Here is a 19,806-nt window from a genome sequence, read left to right on the forward strand (position 1 = left end):
ACAATTATGTTACTTTAAAAAAACAACAACAACTTTATATACGTGAATCAAACTGTGTACTCTTTTATGTCTGGCTTCTTTTCGTTGCGATGACGTTGGAATGATTCATCCGTGTCACAACTTGTTCTCCGTCCTGGCTGTGTGGTATTCCACTCCATGCCTAGAGAAGTTTCTTTGTCCTTTCTACCTGTCCAGGGGCGTTTGGATTGTTTTCAGATTTGATGTTTACAAACGTCACTTATTCGTGTATCCTGGAGCACTTCTGTGCGTGTTTGTGTAGAACAAACACGTAGGGAGCAGCTGCTGAGTCATGGGTGATGCTTACTTCTGCCTTTGTTAGATAATGCCAAACTGCGTCCCAAAGTGGTTGAAATGATTGACACTCTCGCTTTCCCATTGCCTGTCATTCCTTCCAGCCCTTGCCATTATCAGACTTCTAAGTTTTAGCCATTCTGGTGGGTGTGCAGTGGTAGGTCAATGTGATTTTAATTTGCTTTGTCTGCCAATGAACGAAGTTGAGCACTTTTCCTCATGTTTGAGCCATTTGAATTCTTTTTTTGCTTGTATGTGAAGAGCCCATTTAAGTCTTTCTGTCCATTTTTCTGTTGTCTTCCCATTGATTTGTTGGAATTCTTTATGTATGCTTTATACTAATCCTTGTTGGTTATACGTGTTGCAAATTTTCTTCCTCTCTCTGGGGCTTGCCTTTTAATTTTCATGGTATTTTTGATAGCTTAGAAGTTCCAATTTATTGGTCCCCGCCCCCAGCGCCCTCTGGTTAGGGTCCTATTGAAGACCTCCTTCCTTCAAGGTCGTGGAGAGATTTCCCTCCATCATCTCCTAAAGTTCTGAAGCTTTGCCTTCCACGTTTGAGTTGATACTTGTTGTCTGACCGTTTCCCTACAACCCCTCTCATACCCTGAATTTCACTGAGGAGACAGCCCAGCGGTGTCCCCTCCGCCGCTTGCCTAGCAAGGTGAGGCCCCGTGGGCTGGCGGCTCTCTTCTCAGGCAGCCACCCAGCCTTGACCCAGCCGGCTGGGCCGCTGTGGGGGTCCGGGTGGGGTGCAAAGGTGTCCTTTGGACAGTGGAGGTGGGTCTGGGGAAGGTCTTAGCTGCAAAGGGGAGGGTGGGAGGCCACCACTGCCTGGGGAATGGAAGGCGGCCTTCCCCGTGGGCGGGCGCCGCTGCCGTGTGGCTTGGAACCCTCACACTGCTCCGCCACTCACCAGCTGCATGGCCTTGGGCCAGCCTTTGAACCCCACTGAGCCTCAGAATCCTGGCAAGCCTAAGCGAGTGCTGGTGGGTGCAGAATAGGCGCTCCCCTCCCCCCTCCGGCAGGGCCGGGTGGTGGGGGCCCTTCCTCTTCCCAGCACCGCCCTCCTCCCCCTCGAGGGCCACCTGGGGAGGCCATAAACTGCTGCTGCCTCTTCAGCACCCCCTCCCAGGCCGTGCCAGGCTGGGTGCTGGGCCTCTCGGAGTTGGAGTTGCTGTGGCCAGGGTCTGACCCTTTCCAAAGAGGCGGCAACAACTGGGGTCTGGCGGGGGACAGGGCTCAGAAGCTCGGGCTCTAAGGGCCCCTCGGGGTCAGAGCCCCCAGGCGTCGTAGCCGGGCAGAGAGGGCCAGCACCGAGGCCTGACAGCCGGCGGGCGGCGCGGCGGAATCCTGGGAAATCCGCTGGGACGGTAACCCCAGGGCTTACTCGGCTCTGCTGGGAAGCAGCCAGCCTTCCAGGAATAGCGGCTTTGGGGATGGGGGCAGGGAGGGCCGTGGGGGAGCAGAGCAGGCCCAGGGCTGGGCCCCCACTTCCAGGGCCTCCGTGGGAGGGTGTGGCATGTGGGAGCAGTGCGGGTAGGGGGTAGGCACCCGGCTTGGAGACCTCCCACCGCCCGCAGGCCCCACCGGCTTGGGCCACAGGGCCCTCTGCAGGCCCCCCCCCCGGCCCCCCAGCTTGCTGAGGCCCTGGCAGCCCCGGCTGATAGCAGCCTCCCTCCCCAGCCTGCACGCACAGCTGCGCCCCGGCAGCATCAGCACATGTGTTCAGGGTTTGGCTTTATTTACGGCTGCAGCTTCCTCCTCCTTCCAGTAACTTGTCCTCTGACTTCGGGCGGCTTCTGATTAGGCAGGAGACCTCTAATCTCCCGGATCTCTCTTACCGGCACTGGCCTCTGGCTTCCTGTTACTGGGCCGGGACTGAGATGCAGGGTCAGCTGCGCCGGCTGGGCCCACGCCTGTTCCCGGGGTCTCTGCTTTGGCCCCTTGGCCCGCCGGGCAGGGGCATCAGGCAGCCCGTCTAGGGTCGGCGCAGCCCCGCGGGCTCCGGGCCCGGAGGCCCCCGGGGGTGGGCAGACCCACGCCGCCCTGGCCCCCTGGGGCTCAGGGCCCAGCGCCAGAGGACCCTGCTCACCCCCTTGTCCACCCACGCACACAGTCACCGGGGCCGGCACCTTTGTGAGAAGGAAGGGCAAGGATGGTTCCAGAAGGCGGGCCTAGGGCAGAGCCCAGGTGGGCAGGAGGAGGTGAGGCTTTGGGGTCTGCTGCCCTAGAGGCTCCCCCGGCCCAAAGCCCTGGGAGGCAGGGATGGCACAGGGCCTTTGTCTCCGAATGCTGGCGCTGTCCCCCCTTGTCCACCCTGAGCGTGTCCTGGTGTGGCAGGGCCCCCGGGGCGTGGGCGAGAACAGCTGCCCAGCCCCCCCAAGTCCTGGGTTCCAGAACAGACAGCTGGTGCGCCAGGGGTAGGCCCTGCTGGGCTCCGAACTCCCACTGGGCGCTCCGGGCCCTGGCCCCCTGGCCGGCCACTGTGCCAACACGGGGTCCGAGCGTCCATCCGCCTGTTCCCATGCCGCCTCCTGCGGCCACCGTGTCCTTAGCGGTGGAGCAAGTTTTGCTTCAGGACGAAGCCCACTCCTTCTGTGATTTTGTCCCCAGGGGGCCTGTTTCTGGCCCCCGTGCTGGAGACGGGGCTAAGGTCGCCCCCCCGCCAGCCCTGCTGCCCTGCAGGGGCCTAACCGCTGGTGGGGTACCCTGGGAGCCCCTGGGCTGGCTCTGATGGGGCGGCTGGGGGTGGCAAGAGCACACTCTTCAGCATGGGGGTGGGGTGGGAGTCGGCAAGAGAAGGGAAGGTTGGAACTTGAAGCTAGCGATGGCCCCCTCAGAGCTGGGGCGGGGGTCCAAGGGGTCTCCGCCTGACTTTGGTCTCCAAAGTGGGGCTACCCAGGATGGTCCAAGGGGGTGAGAAGTAAATCTCATCCTTGAAAAAAAAGTCTCCCTCCTCTGAGTGTTTTGTAACGCAGGTAACCTGTCTTACAGTCTCGCTCTCCTCATTTATAAATGACCGGGCAGGTGCTCGGAGCTGCAAGCCCAGGCGTTTCTGGGGGGTGGGATGCACAATCCCAGCAGTGTGGAGGCCAGGGTCCACGGCTCTAATTCCCCTACCCCTTGCCCTTGCCTGCTGAGTTTCCAGTCCAGGATGGCTGGGTGAAAGGAAGTCCAAGGTCCAGGGAGCCGGAGGGCTGGCTGCCCGGAAAACCTCAAGCTGGCTTGATAAGGTGGGGTGCGGTGCCCTGGAAGGGGCGTGAGTGCAGATGGGGCTCGGGCCTCTCCCTGCCGGGCACTTGCTCCCACTGGGGCCAGAGACAAGACGGAGCCTGCCCTGGCCCTGGGGGAGGGGCAGCCCATGGCTGGGCCCTCGGAGCGGGAGGACAACCTGCAGAACTGGCAGCTGCAGAACTGCTTGCTGTCTCACCAGCCTTAGGGGCCCTGGGAGGGCTTCAGCGTTGCAGAGTGTAATCCCACAAACAAATATTTTTGTGTGCTCAGGGCCCAGGGCAGGGCAGGATGCAGCTTGCACAGTCCGGTGTCCCTAGCCTGGTGACACAAGACCCCAGTGGCCCTAGAGTAAGGTGCATTCCTCAAGTCCTGGGCGAGCAGGGGCTGTGGGGGAGGGCGGTCCTGGGAGAGAACTCAGGCCTTCCATCCGCACCATCCCCCGAGCACCCGCTGGGGTTGCCAGCCCGTACTGGGCGCTGGGCGCTGGGCTGGGGGCTTCGTCTCCCGCTGCTGCTGGAGAGCCCAGGAGGACCTTACCAGAGCCTCCGCAGGCAGTGCCGTGACCCCCGTTTTACAGATGAGGAAACAGAGGCTCAGGGAGGTGGAGGAGCTTGCCGGTAAGTCGTAGGGCCAGGATTGGAACCTGTGTCTCGAGGTCCTGCTCCAGGCTGCCCCCGGGGAACATGCCGGAAGGACCTGCCTGGGCTGAGCGCACAGCGGGTAGAGAGCCGGCAGGGGGCAGCATGGGGGGCAGGGGTGGAGGTGCCGTGCAGCCGACCCCTTCCTCTGCACTTGGACAAACCCCCTTGGCCTTTGAGACTCGGCTCAAGGTGCCTCCTCTTCCAGGGAGCCTTCCTGGATCCCCAGCCTTCCTCCTCCAGCCTGCGGAGAAGGGACAGTGTTGTCGTCGGCCACTTCCTGGGACCCTCGCGAGGCAAGACCTGTGCCTGTCATTCTCGGGACCCCTGGGCAGGGCTTCGGGCAAGCCCCGAGCAGACGAGGAGAAAATTGAGCACGGAAGACGAGGACACCAGGTAGAGAGGACCAGGATTCTAGGAGTGGGGGGAGAGAGGGGCCAGCTCCAGCCAGTCCTGCAGGGGGCTGAGCCCTGTGTGTGGAGGACAGCCCAGGGGCACAGAGGGGCTGGAAAGCAAGGCAGTGGGATATGGCAATAGGGAGCCAAGGGGGGTTCTAGAGCACACATGGGGGGACGGCCTTTCTTAGTCCAGGGCAAACCTGGGCCGCCCCCCTGCAAAGGAGAAGGGCATGGAGGGCAGGCTGCCCCTGCCTTGGCTGCCTCTGGAAGTCCTTCTAGCCTTCTCACCTGAAGCCCTCATGCTGCACAGCGCAAAGGTGTCTCTGCCCGGGGCTGGTGAAGCTCGAGGACTGCCTGGCCTCAGCCAGAGCTCAGGACTCAGAAAAGTCCCTCCTCAGCAACCCGCGATGGGTGTTAGTTTGTCGTTCATTCGTTCATCTGGTCAAGGAGTGTCTCCGCCTGGCAATGGGGTGGGGGTCTCGGCCTGGCCCCCAGGAGTGCGTGAGAGCCACTGCCGTGCTGAGGCCGCTCTCCCTTACCCCACCTGGGCCCAGGGCCCCACGGCCACCACCCTCTCCAAGCCGCTCTGGACCCAGGACCTGGGGGAGGAGCCCCTCGCTGGGCCTCCCCGGAGGAACGGGGCGGGTGGGGGTGGGCCTCAGTGCTCCCCCCCCCCTCGGGCCCCACGCAGGCAGCGGTTCCCGGAACGGGGGTTTTAAACTTTTTTTTGTTGGCGAATATGCATGTGGTCTTAATTATTTATACGCAGCACTTATCTCCCCCAAATGTTTTATCGGGATTGGGCAGATCCGAGAGCGCAGCAGCAAAGCCCGGGCGGGCGCGGGGGTGGGGGGAGGTCCGCAGGGGGAGCGGGGAGGAGGCTGGAGGGTCCCCCCAATCCAGGCAGGGGCTGAGGCCCGTGGAGAGGGGGATTAACCGTTTCGGGCACCGACGGGTGTTGGCAAAGCTTGGTGCTGGCTGCGGAAGCCAACACCTGGGGCAGGTGGACCCTCCGGGCTCGGGCCTGAGCGACTCCACCGGCAGGGGGCGCCTCGGCCAGGGCTGCTTCTCCCCAGGGTGTCCCTGGTGGACTGAGGGGTGGGCAGCCACGCTTCTCAGCAGTAACCCAGGAGGCCTCGTCCCACCCCTTTTCTAGTGGTGGTGGGGGGGGGGGGCCGACGTGACCTTGGCACCAAGCACGTGGCTCTCCTTTAGTGCCTGCACTACCCGGGGGTAGGCGAGGGCTGATGTGCCCATTTTACAGATGGGGAAACAGAGGGTCAGAGAAATTAGTCTTCCAAGGACCCTCAGCAGAGCAGGGACTAGAGCCCACGTGGGTTCCAAGCAGGGTAGCTCCTTCCTAGCAGCGCGCCAAGGGAAGGGAGCAAGGGCCGTCCCCCTTCCCAGCCTGGCCCTGCCTGCCACTTGGGGGGCCTCCCACGCTACCAGGCACGGTGCTGGCCTGTGCGCTCTGCCCCCGGCCCTTTAGGCAGCACCACGGGATTTCTTGGAAGACCGCCCCCCAGCAGGCTTCCCCCGCCACCCGGCACCTGCAGGGCGCATGCGCGCTGGCGCCCTCCGGCGCTACAGCGGCAGGATTTGCGGGGGTAGGGGGTGCCCAGGCCAGCCCGTGCAGCCCTGCAGGACCCCGCAGGAACTTGAGCCCCACACCCCTCCCTCCCGCAGTGTCTGCTCCCAGGTGCGCATCCCTGGCCTGACCCCTGGTCCCCGACTGGGTCCGCACGTGCTCGCCCTGCACTGAGTAGCCCTTGGGGGCCCGGTCTGAATCGGACCCCGGGAGTCCACGAGGGCAGAGGGCAGGCGGGGTGCATCGGGGTATGGGGGTGCACCTAGGAGCAGTGCAGGCCCCTTGCCCCCCACCTGCGACACCACGGTTTCTCTAGCAGGGACAGGTGTGCGAGCTTGTGTTGGGGAAGGACAGATCTTGAACTTGCTTGGACCCCCTGCTTGAGGGCCAGCTCTTGGGACCCTCCCCCCAATCCTACACTATCCCCGATGGCGGGACCCGAGTGTCACCCCAGGCCACAGAGTGGGAGGCTCAAGCCCGGGGTAAAGCTCTTCCAAGGGGGGATTCCGGCAGCTCCAGGGCGGCCACTTGGTAATGGGTCCACTGATGAACAGCTCTGGTGTGGGGGCGCTTCCCTGGGGGGTGGGCCCTGACTCAGGGAGCTCTTACTGCCCGGAGGAGGGGAGATGGGTAATTCCAGGTTAGAGAGGGTTTCTCTGTCTCCCCCAGATGGCGAGGACCTGGGGAGGCAGCCGTGGGGTCCCTAGGGTGTCAACCGCCTGCAGGGCCCCTTTGGGCCCTTGAAAGAATTGGTTCCCACAGCCAGAAGTTGCCATAGTGACCCCCCCCCACCTTCAGCTACAGCTTTTCCAGTAAAACCACTGCAGAAATCCATACTTCCCGACAGGCACGCCCCCGGCCCCCCACCCCCCACCCTGGCGGCCCGGGAGCGGCTGGGAGTTAACCCTGTGCATGCCGGCAGGTGCTGTTTGGGGGAGTCAGGGGAGGGAGAGCGGCCTGGGGTGTCCCTGGACAGGAGAGGAGAAGGGGGGCTGGGGGGCCAGGCCTACTGCCCTCTCCCTCCAGGCCCCCAGCGGGCAACTTGGGTAACTCTGGGAAGCTGGAGGGAGAAGTGACGCTGGCCCCGCGCCCCGCCACCGGCCCAGGGCTTCTCCCTTCGAACCTCAGGTCTGACCCCGAGGGACCCTCCCTGGGCTCCAGGGCCCACCAGCTGCCCCTGCTCCAGGCGGGCACTCAGCGCCAGCCTGCCCTCGGCCGCTGCCACCTCCGCACCCTCCCGAGCACCCACTTCTCCTGGAGGCAGGCGGGGTCCAGCGCACGCACCTGGCAGCTCCCCGGGGCTGCTTGCAGCCGGTTTGTGTCCACCAGTCAGCTCTGCTGAGCTGCTGAACCCAGAAGCCTCTGAGCCGCTGGGGTCCAGGGTTCCTCCCCCAGAAGTGGGGTGATGCAACTAGCCGCTGGCGAGTTGGAGGAACAGAAGGAGGCCCCCGTCCAGGGGAGGGCCCAGGGACGCCTGGGGGGCCAGGGGACTCGGCCGCTTCTGCGAAGCCGATGCTCTAACCTTCTCTCTGAGGCCCAGGATGAATAATTGAGAGGCCTTTGAAGAGAATTAATTAGCCCGTTTATTGACTGCAAATGCTTTGCTGCAGATGATAAAGGGAAGGCTCCTGCCCCCGCTGCCGGGGCCTGACGACTGGAGCAGACATTTAATTTGCACCCAGGGCTCCCTCAGCAAGACCCCGGGCTCAGCCTTGGCCCGGAGAACCGCCCCCTCCTCCACCAAGGGGGAGCCGCCGGGCTGGGCCTCAGTCTCCCCGAGGCTTGCTGCGCTGCTGCCGTTTTCGGAATGGGGGGGAGGCAGCACCCCTCAGCCACGGCTCAGCTCCTTCTCTTCCCAGGAGGCAGCGTGGGCCCCTCCCAGGAGGCTGAGTGGGGGCGTCTCCCACCACGGGGAAGACTCTCCCTAGCACCTTGCGGGGAGGGCCCCCCTGCCCCCAGCGGAGCACCTGGCGCTGGGGCTGCCGGTCTCTGCCTCCACCCATCCCAGCTCTCACCGGAAGGGCAGCCACTGGGTCCCAGCCCCTGTGCCGGACACGGGACGGTGACGGAAAGGTAAGGTGGCATTCTCGCTCTCCAGGAGTCTGACGTGGAAACGGGCCTGCTGTGAGCCAAGGGAAGTGGGGAGCCGAGAAGGCGGGCCTCCCGGGTGGCCTGGGGACTGCCAGGCCACTGCTGGACTGCCAGGTGGGTCCCAGTCAGGAGCGCAAGAGCCGACATTTCCACAGCGCTGGCTCGGCGCCAGGCCCTGGTCTAAGCGCTTTGTGCATTCACGGCTGTCCGGGCCGCCCCTCACTGATAGCCCGCAGGGCCGTCGCCTGGGCCCGAGAGCCTCCGCGCAGCGCGGACGGGCGGACGCGCAAACGAGCGGGCAGCTGAGCGGCCGAGCTGGGCTTCTGCGGCCTTTCAGCCTGGCTGGGCCGCGCTCTGACGTGTGGGATGCGGCGCACCGCCAGCTCAGGGAGCGGCTGCCGGGGAGAGGGCCACAGCAGGCTCAGCCCACGTGCAGGGTGGCCGAGAGGTGGGCGTCCTGGCTGCGGCCTCCTCGTGGCTGCGGTGCCAGTGGGGAGCGAGCAGGCTCGGCGAGGCCCGGGGTTTAGAGAAGGCTCTGGTGGCTGCAGGGCTTGTGGGGAGCCGGAAGTGGGGAGCGGTGAGGGCCTGCACCAGGGGGGACAGAGTGCCCAGATTCAGGTCCTCCTGGAGCCTCAGAACATAACTGGTTAAATGATGGGAATGTATTCATTCACGGATTAGAGGCCGGAGAAATGTCCAAACCAAGACATCGTCAAGGCAATGCTTTCTCCCCAAGACTGGCCGCCGGGGATCCTCGGCTCCCCCACCGCATGGCCGGGCACGTGGTGGCGCCTGCTGGCCTCTCCCTCCTCCGGGGTTTGTGGATTTCCACTTCCCGCTTCCCCGGCTTTCCCACACTCTGAATTTGGTTGTCTTGGAAAGGACTCCACTCACGGGACTAAGACCCATCCTGACGGCAGTGGGCCACGCCTCAACTGAAGTCACAGCCTCCAAAGGTCCCCACCCACCGCAAGGGATTAACTTTGTGAACGTATTTTTCTGGGATCCATCCAGCTTCCAAGCACCTGGTTTAGAAACGGAGTCCTTGCCAACGTGCTTAGTTCAGGGTGGGTCCTAAATCCTTGGAAGAGGAGGGTTAGGGTAGATGGAGACGTGACACGGGGGACGGGCAGGTGACAGCAGGCAGAGGTGACGCAGCCAGGAGCCAACGCATGCCAAGGATGGCCGCGGCCGGGAGAGGCCAGGAGGGTGCCTCCCCTGGGGACCCCGCAGGGAGTGTGACCCTGCCCATGCCCTGGGGTCAGACTCCTGGCCTCTGGAACCAGGAGAGAAGGATTTTGTGTTGTCTGAGGTCACCCAGGCCGTGGGGACACCGAGCCTTGGCCCAAGTCGCAGAGGCTCTGCCAGGCGGCAGGTGGCCAAGGATCTCTGAAGGCCTTGCTGGGGCTTCTGTCATCTCTAGAGCTGGGAGAGACCAGCCCACCTCCCCCCTGGCTGGATGTGCGGCCAGCGCAGGACCGGGCGGTGGTCCCGGCCAGGGCACCATGGCAGGAAGGGGCGCCTGCTTGGAGCCGCGCTGGGTGCAGGCAGCCGGGCCGGGCAGGGCAGCGCGGAGCCCCTGGCCTGCCTTCTGTACCCCCGCTCTCCCGCCCGGGGGGGGGCCTCTGCCCTTCTGGCTGCATGGGGTCCCTGCCCATGTGTGAGAACTCTGGGGGAGGGGGGTGAGCATGACAGCGCACGTGTGAGCGTGTGACAAAGAGCGTGACCCATGGAGGCTTCCACCTGGGACTTTGATGCTGGAGACTGGGGTGCCTTGTACAGAGTCATTTCGGGGCTGCCCCAGGGGCTATGGGGGGCCAGGCAGCCCGTGACAAGGGCCCAGCTGGGACCTGCCGTGCAGGACCTTCCTGTCTCGGCTGTGTCTGTCCGTGATTTCCCACTGCTGTGTGTTGTACAAACTTGGGAGCCCCAAGGCGAGGTGATGACCCCAGGAAAGGTGGTGGTGGGGGGCTGCTGATGGGACAGGGTGGCCCCTCGGTGGCAGGCCCCTGTGGCTGCATACGTGGAGGGAGGCCTCCCCAAGATTCCCAGCCACTGCTTCCCCAGTGCCAGGTGTAACTGCTGTGTGTGCCTGGTGCAGTGGGTCGAGTAGACACGCAAGTCACACCCTGCTGTCCCTGTGACCGTGGCCTGACTTGGAAAACAGGTCCTTAAGTTGAGGATGTATTTAAGGGTAGGGCCGGATTGGGCCCTAAATCCCATGGCAGTGCAGGTGGCCTTCAAAGTTAGAGGCAGGAAATTTGAGGCACAGACTGCAGAGAAGCCCCTGTGACAATGGACACAGAGAGGGGAGTGCGCCTGCCCCAGGCCGGCCTCAGAGCTCGCCAGACCTCCTGGTGTCTGGGTACCTAACTCCGACTCTGGCTAGCCCGTTTGCTTTGCCCTTGGGACCTTGACCTCCAGCAAGCTCCCTGGGCCACCTCAGCCTGAGACAGCAGCACAACCACGTTCCCCGGTGAAATCGGGGTCCCTGTGGCCTCCCTGCGCAGAGCCACCCGGCCCCTGGCTGGGCCCATGGGCCACTCCCTCCATCTTCCCTTCACCCACAAATACTCGGCAAGTGCGGTTTGGGGCCAGGCCTGCTCTGTGTGCTTTGGGTGAGTACATCGGGGCTGGTGCCAGGGGAGGAAGGGGCTGGCCATGAACTCAGATCAAGAGGATAACCGCTGCAGGAGCTTCCTCTCACTGCAGGAACAGATTTCCACAAAGTCAGTGGCTTCGAGCAACACAGATTTGTTATCTTGTAGTCCCGGAGACCAGAAGTCCACGACTGCTCTCGCCGCCGGGCTGACGCCAAGGCGTTGGCAGCCCCGCGTGCCTCTGGATGGCCCCAGGGAGAAGCCGTTTCCCGGCCCCCTCCGGCTTCTGGAGGCTGCCCGCAGCCCCGGGCTCGTGGCCCCAACCTCCGTCTTCAGGGCCAGGAGCATAGCGTCTGCCAGTCTCTCTCTCTCTGACCCCTGCTCCATCTTCACGCCGCGCCCCCTCCTCCCCTCTGTCCCTCCCTTCCTTCCTTCCTGCCTTTCCTTTCTCCCTTTTCTCCTCTTTCTGGACACTGAAGTGAAACCCTCGGATTTTTACCTAGTAATGGCCATTTGCCATGTTCTCTTTTCTCCCTTCAGCTGATATTTCTGTGAATACTTTCTGTGCTTAGTAAGCACTTCCCAGAATCCATACCTGGCCGGTCTTGTCCCATTCTGCAGTGGAGAATGCAGGTGCTCAGAGGGCCAGTGAGGGCCCGAGGCCACATGACTGTTCCCAGGCTCCGTGGGCCCTGTGGGAGGGGAGAGGGAGGGGGCTGCCGTCCCACCCTGACGCTGTGACCAGTGCCGGAGGCCCGGGTCCTAGCGGGGTGCTCTCATGCTTATGCTTCTGGTACCCCCTTGTGCTTGGCGAAGCGGGTGCCCTCCTTTGGGAGACGCTGCCGACTTCTTCCAAGCAGCAATCCCAGCCCCCAGACGCCAGCCTCGCCCTGGGCCGGGCTTCCTTCCTCAGCTCCCCCTTCTGGGGTGCTCACGCCCCTTCCCCTTAGTGCATTCTGGAGCCGGGCACCCTAGCTGGCCCTGAGCTCCGTGGGGACGGGGACCCACTCTGCTCTAAAGCAGTGAATGAATGGAGGGATGAATGAATGCAGGGATGGGGGCCTGTGGAGGGGTCAGCTGTGCTTGTCCACAGCCCCCGGAAGTGCCTCCCCCTCCCGGCTGACGGCATCCCCAGGAGACTCCCAGGCTCTCCAGGCTGGGCTCAGCCCCTCCTTTTCTTTTTGGTATAAATGTGTCCCAGATGTGGAGTATATCTTTATTCGCTAAGTCTTGCTGCCCCAGGCCAGCCCCTGAGGGCCGCGGCCCTGCTTTGCCGCCCAGCTTTTGCCTTAACCCATGGGGCTCGGGCAGGGCCAGGTCCTGTCCCCCCCCACCGCAGACTCCGCTTCCTCCCTCTGAAGCGAGGGGGTGGGATGAGCCGCTCACAAAGCCTCTTTCCTTCACGTTCTGGCTCCTTTGTTCAGCCTCCAAGGACTCCTCGGGCACCTGCGCCGTGGGCCGCGGGGAAGGAGCAAGTGCTGGCGCGTGGCTCCCAGCCCTGCTCTCCCCGGGCAGCAGGGCTCCAGGGGTCTCTGGGCGGTGCTTGCCCGTCCTCTGCCACCTCTGGGTGGCTGACCGCAGTGGGACCCCAGCGGACCAGGCCCTGGGCCTTGAGGCTCGACTTCGCCCCTTCTTGGTCTGGGCACCTGTGCCCGCCCTCAGCTCGGGCTGGTGCCCCGGATGAGCAGACCCGCTCCTTGGCTGCAGAGCGCGCCCTCTCCCAACGCAGTTTGCCCTCTCCTTCTGGCTGACGCGTCTTGAGAACCTACCAGATGCCCGGCTGCCTGCATGATGGCCTAGTTCAACATTCCAGCAACCCCCTGGGATGGGTGCGGCTCAGGGTGCCCCCGTAAGGTGGCACGTGAGGGTGGAAGGAGGTCGAGGACTTGCCCCAAGTCCTCTGGAGCTTAGCCATGGGTGCCGACAGCCAGGGCCGGTGGGCGTCCCCGGGTCACTGCCAGGGAAGGCCTGCCTCTCTCTCCCTGATCACACAGCCCTCGTGGGGGAGGCTGGGGGCGGTGGGGGAGGCCCCGAGACTCAGGGCCTCTCCCCCAGGCGGGCACTGGGAGGCCGATGACTTCTTGGAAAAGGGGAGTGTGTTGCCCTAAAGGGCTGCTGTGGCATCTGAAAAAAACAAAAACAAAAACGGCTTCCTCCCTTCTGGGAAGTTGGGGTGGAGAAGGAAGCAGTGGCCCCCTCCCCAGGCCACGGCTGCCCCAGCCCCTACTTGCCAGTGGGCCTGGCCGCCCCTCCTCCTTGGCCAAGCGGCCTGACCTGACCTTGGGCATGGTCTCTCTCCTGTCTGGGATGTGGGGGTGCCGTGTGGCCCCTGAGGAGACTTTCCGGGACAGCGGGGGTGGGGGGTGGGCCAGGCCTGACTGCGTGTCCCTCACTGGTTCTTCTCCCCCACCCGGTGGAAGGAGGCGCATCGTCCCCTTTTCAGCTGGACACACTGAGACTCGGAGTTTAAGTCGGTCCCAAGGGGGTCTGCTTGGAGTTGGGCAGGGCCGGGCAGGGCCTCCATCTGCTCCAGGGGTCCACGGGCCACACCCACCCTGCCTGTTCCCTATAAACCAGGGGTGGGCGGAGGCGCCCCAGCAGCAGGAGGGCCCTGAGTGGAGGGGCAGAGCCAGCGGGACCCGGGCGCCCATCTCCCCCCGCCCCCCACGACCCAGGAGGGGGCTGCGGGAGCGGGCAAGGGACTTCCCAGGGGTAGCTCCGCTCAGACCCAGGAAGTGTCCTTGTTTCCATGAGAACAGCACATGGGTGGGAGCGGCCCAGCGGATGACCCGGGTGGGAGGGGCCCAGCGGATGGCCACCCCGCGTGCCTGCGCCCCATCTTGACCAGCACCTGCAGCCTGTCCAGTCCCCTGGCCCTGCCCTCCGCTTTCTCCCACCCACTCGCTACCCTCACCAGGCACCTCTCCCCTCCTCCTTCCCTCCGTCCCCCATCAGCCCCTCCCCTGGCAGGTAAGAAGGGCCCGCAAGCAGGCCTTTCTTCATGACAACTGGGAAGAGAAGTCAGCAGCCGGGGGGGCTCCAGCCCGGGCCCCACCTCCAGCCTGGCCGCCAGCCCAGACACCTGCCCAGCCGGGCCCAGCCAATCCCTGCCGGCCCGCAGCCACAGGAGGCCAGCGGGGGTGGCCGGGTGGCCCTGCTCTGCTCTTCAGGGAAAGCTCCCCACCCTGGGGTGGGGCGTCCTCCAGGAGGCCTCGTCCAGGGGCTGAGGGGCGTGGAAGGGAGGGGACACTTCCTGGCCTCCCGCCTCCTCTCAGCCCAAGCTTGGAGCCCTCTGAGCTCCAAGCTGACGCCCTCCCTCCCTCCAGCCCACTCGGGAGGGCATTGGGGCAGGTTCCTGGGGACTGCAGGGCAGCCCCCTTTGCCTAAAAAGAGGCAGGGGGGAGCAGCACCTGGGTGGGGGCGACGGCTCCATCCCGGCCTGCCCTGTGCCCGGAAGCTCCACCTGGCCACCTGGCCGCCGGGAGTCGGGCCAGCGCTGGTGGAGCCCTGGGGAGGCCACCTCCTTCTGTGCTGCAGGGGCCAGCCCTGGGGGGGCCCAGGGAACCACCCGCTCTGTGCCCTTCCTTCCCTGGCCCAGCATGGCCCGCTTCTCCAGGGCCCCCAGTGGACCTCTGGTCACTGGCCGGCGCTGCAGGTGTTGCCAGCGCCTGAGCTGGCGGTCCTTGGACGGGCGTCCCAGCCGCTCTGCGTGCCCCCTCCCCATCTGGGGATGCAGAAAAGGACCTTCTGTTTCTCCTGGCCCAGCACCCACCCCTTCATCAGGTGCAGTTCCAGAAGCTGCTGGAAGCACTGTCTTTACCCTCCCACTCTGGAGACCAGAGGCATTTATGCAAATAACTATGCAAAGCACATGCAGATGAGACCCCTCCCCAAATCCCTGGGGTGGCCTGAGACGTGAAGGGCGGTTTGGGCACAGAGACCACTGAGAGGCTCTAGCAGTCCCGATGGGAGAGGCCAGGGGCTCTGACCAGGCGGGCGCTGAGAAGGGGCTGGACCCAGGAAGTCGTTTCTGGAATACTATCATATTTCCATCTTACTGGTGTTAAGAAAAAGCAAAAAAGCCCAAACAAAGCTCTGTGTGTCTAGGGGCTCGGGTGCCTGAGAACGCAAGGAGAGGCCAGGTGCTCGCGGGCGCACCTGCAGCCGGCGCGGGATGCCGAGAGGGGCGGGCGGAACGGGGCCCCCTCTTCACGACACCCCATGGCCCGCTGGGGTGCCACCCACGGCCACCACCCCGATTGGGCCAAGCCCCAGACAGGCCTGCTCCAGGGAACTGGCCCGAGGCCAGCCCTCTCCTCAATTCCTGCTTTCCTCACCAGGTTTCCGGAGGTGGGCACGGGCGAAGCCGCCCCTCCGGAGGAGCCCCTCGCCGCCGCCCAAGGCTTTTGCTACCAGCCTGGTTAATCGCGTGATTAAAACTGCATCATCTGACTTTTAATCCCAAACAAGCACTCGCTCTTGAAGTCCCCGGGCTGGTTCTGGAGTGACTCAGAGGCCACTTCAGAGGCCAGGCCCTCCACCAGGCTTGTAAGCAGCGGCAGGTGGCCCGGGGCCGAGGGCGTGGCCCCCAAGGTAAGGTGATCTGGAGCGAGGGTGGAAGTGCTCCCGGCCACCTCCCGGCAGCCTCCCCGTGCAGCCTGGGGGGGCAGGACCGGGGCTTTCCCCCAGACCCCGAGCCAGCTGGGTGGGTGCTCCTGGTGTAAAACGGGATTCCGAACACCCCCAACTTCCGCTGCAGTTGTGCGGCTGAAGTGTGGGGCACAGCACCCCTCAACGCCCTGAGTGTTCTCATTCGCAGGAAGGATGCTCGCGGAAGCGCCATTAGTGGCTGCTTAGCCTTTTGCCTGGGAGACACCGTTCCTGAGACCAAACGTGGGCTGCCCTGGCCCCAGGGCCCCTCAGCCGACCCTACCTGGCCAACCCAGGGTCTCCCTGTATCCCCACCCCCTTCCCACCCCTGCCCAACAGTTCTTCACTGAAAGGAGTGTACCTGGGGGGGTGGGTCCCAGGCCATCCTTTGTTCTCCAAGTCCCACCGAGGGTTGCCAAATTTAACAAAACAAACACAATCCAAGACTCCTAGTTAGGTTCAGATTTCAGATAAACTCTGGTTTTTTTTAGTACAAGTATATCCCATGCAATGTTTGGGACATACTTATACTAGATAGATTTATTCGTTGCTTACCTGAAGTTCAGATTGGACTGCACACCCAGTCTTTGATCTGGCACCCCTGGTCCCACCCCTTCCCCGATCTCCCCCGTCCCAACCACAGTTCACGTTGACGAAGTTGCTTTTTATCGTTACATCTTTCGCAGAGCTGACATAGCTTCTTTCTGCATTTTATAGTTTGACATTTGCAGCAGCAAAAAATTCTTGCCAGCAGGATGATCGAAGGTTTAACTATAAAGGGAATCTTTTGTTTTATTCGTCAGAGACATCAAATGGGTTCCCAGACATATGACTGCAGTTTTTGACTCTTATCTTGGTGTTTTATTAGAGTTACCAGGATGAGACCCCTTTGCAGCCAAGAATGGAATTAGTTTGTGTTTTGGGCACAGCAATGACATTTATTCCCAATAATCTTTCTGCGATGGGTTCTTGGTATTTTACAGTTATTATTGCAGTAAAGTTTATATTCCACAGAATTATGACAATATTCAGCTACTAATGGGATTATGGTTTTCATTTGTTGGTGTTTTAGAGCCATGGAAATAAAATTTACTCTCAACAATACGGCTGCAATTTTATGTCCCTAAACCTGGACTGTAAATAATAAATACAATGACAGAAGTGTCTGTGAGCACATAAACTTCTTTCATGGAAAAAAGCCGGCTGTCCGTTTCTAGCCTGACATTCCTGCGCTAACGGACGTCAAAAGGATGAAGCAACTTGACCTTCAGTGGCCGCCCTGGAAGTGAGGGACTTAGCGCTGCAGAGTCCTCCGTGGCCTGGGAGACGGGAGCCAGGCTGCCCGGGACGGCGGCTGCGGCTGGTGGGCTGGCCCCCTCTGATAATGGCCTTAGCTGCCCGGCAGTGCCGCAGCGCAGGACCACCAACCGGGGGCCTTCCCACGCCAGGAGCGACGTGGTCGGGGCCGATGCCCCCGTATTTGCAGGCCTGGTGCAGCCGGCCTCGGCGCGCCTTGGCTTGCAGCGGCAGCTCTCCCGTCTCGGCCCCCGTCTTCACACGGCCTCTCCCTGTGTCTGTCTGTCCTGTGTCCACGGGCACTCGTCTTACAAGGCCACAATCGTATCGGGGCAGGGCCCACCCGGGTCCGGTGGGACCCCGTTTTAACACTCACAACTTCAAAGATGCGCTTGCCAAGTAAGGTCACCTTTAAAACAGCAGGTCTCGGACATGTGGTTTTGGGGGAAGCCAGTTCAAGCCCTGGCGTGGGGGGTGGGGAGCTCCAGCGCTCAGGCCCGCGCTCTGTCCCGCCGGCGCTAGGGAATGCTGAGGACGCAGCTGGGAAACTGGGACACGATGCGCTGGTGTCTGCCTTCCCCGTGTTTCCACCTGCCATGAAACGAGTAGGAAATAACCCTAAAAAACGATGGGGACTGCAGGGGCTCAGGAGGGAGTCCCCAGAGAACAAGCTGCAAGGACATAGGGGGGCGAAGCTTTGGAGAATGGGGGTGGGGGTGGCTGGGGGCACCGTTAGCTCTGCTGGGGGTGGACACCTGGGCCTGCCCCCTCACCGCCCGGGGGGCGCCTTAGCCTACTATGACCCCATTTTATGGATGAGGAAATCTGGACAGAAACAGGGCCCAGCTGAGGTTCCACGTGGACCAGGGCCACACTTCACGTCGAGAGGTCAATGTGTTTATCATCCCCACCTTACAAGTGGAGAAACTGAGGCACAGAGAAGCTGCAACTCCTCCCCGAGGTTGGAGGTAGTACTGCTAAGTGCTGAGCCGGGATCTGAATCCAGAGCGAGATTTCTAGACCGTTCTATTCTGCTGTGGCTGCAAGGCACACAGAGGCCCTTGGTCAATATTTGAGGAATGTGATGAAGACCCCGTGACCTCTGACCTTTCTCTGCTCCCAGCTCCATGACCTTGGGCAAGTCTCATCTCCACCCTGGACCTCCCATTCTCTTGGGTTTTTTTTCAATCTCCACCCCCGTCCCCCGCGGCTTTTTGCGTGCTGGCTGCTCTCTGTGTCCGATCGCTGCACGTTCGTCTGCGTTTTTGCTTGTCTCCATTTTTGCTGTGTCATCTTGCTGAGTTGGCTGTCCATGGTGCTTGCAGGCTGGTGGTGCTCTGCAGCGTGCGGGCGAGCCTGCCTTCACAGGACGAGAACCCAGGGCCTCCCATATGGTAGGCAGGAGCCCAACTGATTGAGCCACAGCCACTTCCCTCCCATTCTCTTCTGAAAAGAGCCTGTGGGCCACCTCCACAGACCAGGGCTCAGGAAAGCAACTGGAAGTTGAACCTTTTGTCCTCCGTGGGGGCACATGAGATACCATTTAACCTAAGCCATTCGGCCATCCCCAGTTTTCAAAATACAGGGTTAATAGAGGAACAAGAATTGAAGGCTAACTATCAGGGCTGCCGGATCGGCAGCTCAGGAAATCCTGGAAGCAAAGTCTGGGGCTTGGGGAAAGCAGAGGGGGGTGCAGGAACCCGAGCTGGAGGCCACCGGCTGCTCGGAATAGACGCGGCTCCATCTTCTCGCCCTGGCTACCTGCCCTGCTCCCGGGAACATCCTGGCCCCTGATGACTTCCCAAATCCTGAACCCTGGGCCTCCGGGCTTTAGGCAGGCTGCACTTTTTTTTCACATGGGGCGGCTCTCCTTACGGGGCACACTCCTTGCACGTGGGGCTCCCCTACACGGGGGACACCCCTGCGTGACAGGGCACTCCTTGCGCGCATCAGCACTGCGCGTGGGCCAGCTCACCATACGGGCCAGGAGGCCCTGGGTTTGAACCGCGGACCTCCCCTGTGGTAGGCGGACGCCCTATCCATTGGGCCAAATCCGCTTCCCCCCACGGACTTTGATGAGCCCCACTTAATGAAGAGGCTGAGGGTCTGGGAGGGCAAGCGAGTTTCCGGGATGCATGGCTGGTAAGCGGCAAACGCAGAAGCCAGGGAATTCGGACGCCACTTCCGGCCAGCGCCTGCGCAGGCTGGGACCAGTGCCTCTTCTTCTAAGCAGGTCCAGAGGTGCAGGCGGTGCGGATGGGCCCAGGTCCCTGGTCCGGTGAGTTCCCTCTTACCTCCATTAGCCCCGGGGTCCTTCCTGACAGCCACCCCCAGTTTGGTGTAGCTTGAGGTGCCACCCCCCAGCACCTGTGCAGCGGCTCCTGGCCAAGCCTGGGCCTCCCTGCTCAGACCCTGGGCCTGCACCTTCCTGTTCTCTCCTGCCCAGTCCAGGTCAGCAGGTCTGGGGGGCATCCCTTGGAGTCCACTGCTGAGAAGGGCCCCAGGTCCTCTTGTGGTGCAAGAACGGCAGCAGCGCTTGTCCACACCTTCACTTGGTCATCCATTGCCTCCATCCGTTGGTACCTCCCCCCACCCCACCCCGTCCCTGTTACATTTTAGCAAAGCCACAATGCCTCGAGACCCCAAAGACTCACGCGGTTCGCGCGGCCACGCACCACGCTCGCGCTTGCCCACGCGCCTGCTTCCTCCAGGGCTGCCGGAGCACGCGGAGCCCCTGCTCGCTTCCGGCTGGGGACAGAGGTCGCCTCCCTCGCCTCATCCCACCCCCACCCCTGAGCCCATCGCCCCCTGGCTGGACCCGTAGGAGGAGTGAGCCCTGCGGTGGCCCTCAGGGCTGGGATGGTGGCCGGGGACCCCCTGGTCACTCTTCTGGTAGATGCCTCCCCTGGCCGGGCCGTGCTGGACAGCGCGGCTGCCGCTGCTCGGATGAATGAATGAATGAACCCAGGCCAGTCCAGGCAGAGCTGGGCGCCGGG

General features: G+C 62.9%; 1 long non-coding RNA gene across 2 annotated transcripts; it reads left to right on the forward strand.

The window, feature by feature from the left end:
* Positions 1–3,561: 3,561 nt before the first annotated feature.
* On the forward strand, positions 3,562–8,474 carry LOC131275106 (uncharacterized). 2 transcript variants are annotated; one of them, XR_009182561.2, is made up of 3 exons: positions 3,562–4,166; positions 4,396–4,583; positions 8,272–8,474. It is a non-coding gene; the product is annotated as an uncharacterized lncRNA (long non-coding RNA). The 2 variants fall into 2 exon arrangements; XR_009182560.1 differs by lacking the exon at positions 8,272–8,474 and having other exon boundaries at positions 4,396–5,323.
* Positions 8,475–19,806: the final 11,332 nt, after the last annotated feature.

This window comes from Dasypus novemcinctus, chromosome 21 (genome assembly GCF_030445035.2).
Source record: "Dasypus novemcinctus isolate mDasNov1 chromosome 21, mDasNov1.1.hap2, whole genome shotgun sequence".
NCBI classification, from domain to species: Eukaryota; Metazoa; Chordata; class Mammalia; order Cingulata; family Dasypodidae; genus Dasypus; species Dasypus novemcinctus.